Raw genomic sequence first — 3,033 nt, forward strand, 5'->3', positions numbered from 1 at the left:
AGATGTCAAATTATGGAATAAATAATACAACATAATATAATAAAGGTCAAAATAGAAATTACATTGGGAGGATATGAGAGTATTACATTAGAAAGTTTTAACTTTGCATGCAAAAATAATAGGTCACCCTTAGGGATATACCAGTTTAGACTAAAAGATAAACAGAAGTTTGGTAGATGTAGTGAGCAGTCTGGAGGGTCCAAAGTTTTCTGTGCATCTTGAAGAATATAGTGCAGCACCTTATATAGTTACATAAACAGAGAAACATGATTCATTTTTTTCTTATGTAAATACCTGTACCTTAAATAAAAATTTTCTACCCATCATATGAACTGAGAAACTTATCAAATAAATAATCTAAATGATACATGAACTCTAGATAATTTCCAAGTTACATTCTTTGAGATTAAGATAGCCAAAAATCGAAACACAACCCAAATTCGATACAACGTAAATAATAAATGAAGAAAATAAAGCTGTTCAAGTCAGCACTGACAATAAATGATTTAAACATAGGTAGAACATAGATAAATCTTAAAACTCTTACTGCGAACAAAGACATCAGGATAAAAGAACACATTCTGATGGGTTATAAATGATTGATAGCTACAGAAATCTGATCCGTAGCTCCCTGGGGTTGAAGTAGAGAAAGGACGGATTAGGAAGCTACATGAGGAAATGTTCAGGATATTGTGAATGTTCTATATCTGGACTGTGGCATTGGTTTCATGAATGTTTATATTTGTTAAATCTCATTGCATTTGAAATTTTATTAAATCAACTTTAAAGTCTACACTATATTTTCTGTAAATTATGCTTCAGTTAAGATACTAATTTTAAAAAGGACATTGCATTAGACTCAAATATGTCTCAAAAACAAGCTAAAATATATAGCTATGTACCATACATAATATTCTGTTATGTAAACATCCAGTTAAAACTTAAATTTAAATATACATATGTTACAGAATGCTGTAGCACATTGTTAGTGGCCAAAACTGAGGACGATGGCAGAGTCTAGCTTGATGCTCTCCAAATATGTTTCTGTGTCTTTGACACACAGTGAACAACATTCTCTAGCCCTCTCACATCTCTGTTACACATGCGATTAGTTCCTACAATGGCATGTGGGTAGAAGCGATGTCTCTTCTGTGCTGAGGCTCTTAAGGGTGCACTTTTTTCCTTATTTTGTATCTGTCTGTAATTCTCAGTCTCTGAATGCTGAAAATCTAAAAGGGTACTACAAAGTATGAAGAAGGGAACCGTGGGATTCTGGGGTGAGAGGAACCAGTGTTTTCTTATCTCTGACTGCAAAATGGTTCTGTGAAATGTGTGTAAGATGCTTCTTATTTTATTAAGCCACGGATATAGCTGAGGAATTGTTTTAGTTTCTAGATACTTTTTCAGACGATGCTGATGTCTAATTGAATAAGGAAATATCCAAATTTTCCATCTTAATGGGGGATGGACATTCAATTTGTCCCAGTCTATAAGGAAGTGACACACTTTCTGGAGGCAAATCACATGTGCAGTTCTCATTTGTAGATAATCATGATGGAAACCCCACATGAATACATTATCGGTCATACTGTAGAGCACAGAGGGCCAATGTAAGAGAGGCATGCTGTAGTAAAGAAAAGGAGGCTTAAAATACAAAAAAGAAATTTGTTTAGAAACATGTCAAATACTCAAAGAACATTGAAATGGGAAGAAAAGAATATAGTTACCAGTAGAATTATCGTGTATGATAATGTTACCTCCATACCTGCTTCAAAGTAACCGAAGTTTAAAGTTTGTTTGTTTGTTTTCTGTCTTAAATACTCTTGTTTAAAATGTTTGTTTTTGCGGTAGCTTACATTTTGAATCCGATAGAACCTTCTCTAATGCCTGAGGAGATGTCATAAAATGAGTAAAAATCCAGTTTTCTTTTAATCAGCAGACATGACATGCTTTAATTTCCACAAAAGTTAATCTATCGACAGAGTTCCATTTTTGAAAAGGGCTCTCACCATCCAATGTGTTGAAGAGACCAAGCATGCCATGGTCATGTGATTCAATATATGACACATTTTTCTAATGATGCGGATGATCTAGATTTGGGTCAATTATGGGAATAAAAATAAGAAAGGAAAATTCACACCAATTACTAAGAGTCTGAAATATAATTTGTAGAATGATTTTTAACTTTCTTCTGAAAGTACTACTTGAAAATTAGATGGTGTTTCTTCACCAAGAGACTCCCCCATTGAGGGGGGTTCATGCCAAGAAGAGAAAAGTGGTTATAGAAAATAAACTCAGATGATTGCCATAAAAAAGCAGCGTTCAGTGTTCAGGAATTTAATTGGCACACAAGAGAAGATTCCCCCAGGTGTGTGTGGCTGCTTCCTATTTAAGAGCAGCCAACGTTTGATGCCAGCAAGAATGTCATAGAATTACAGTGGCTCCTCAACATGACAGAAGAACTTAACTAGATTACAGATTAATAAACACCTCCACTCACATAGATGTCTTCATGCAAATCTATAAAGGTAAGCTGTAATCGTTTTGTTAGACTATTTTATTTAAATAGTTCTCAATTTGAGGATCAAGATACAAATAATAAAACAGAAAAGCATGAATTCTAAAATCTTTAATTGAAAATGAGTTAAATACTTAAGATAACTCGCATATTCTTACCATTCTTAATTATAAAGTAATATAAAATTAGATATGTCGAATAACAATAATAAAGAAATTTATAATCAGCATTATTCATTTAAGGTAATTTTGAAAACCAGTACTAATGAAAAAAGAGAAATGTAAGAGAATATTTACCTAGAGCTTTATTTAACAAAGTCTTAAGACAAGAACCTCAGTTGATGAGGCTAACAGTTGAAGATGGGTAGAGTAGATGATGAGATAAGAAACATGATCTTTGTTGTATATTTGTTTTATAAAGTTAGAAAACAAATATTACTATAGGGTAGTGGAAATTGTCAAGCAGTACTGACTGCCTGATATTAAATGGCATTAATATGAAGTGAATCATGATAG

The sequence above is a fragment of the Pteropus alecto genome, unplaced genomic scaffold, assembly GCF_000325575.1.
Source record: "Pteropus alecto unplaced genomic scaffold, ASM32557v1 scaffold1418, whole genome shotgun sequence".
In the NCBI taxonomy this organism is placed as follows: Eukaryota; Metazoa; Chordata; class Mammalia; order Chiroptera; family Pteropodidae; genus Pteropus; species Pteropus alecto.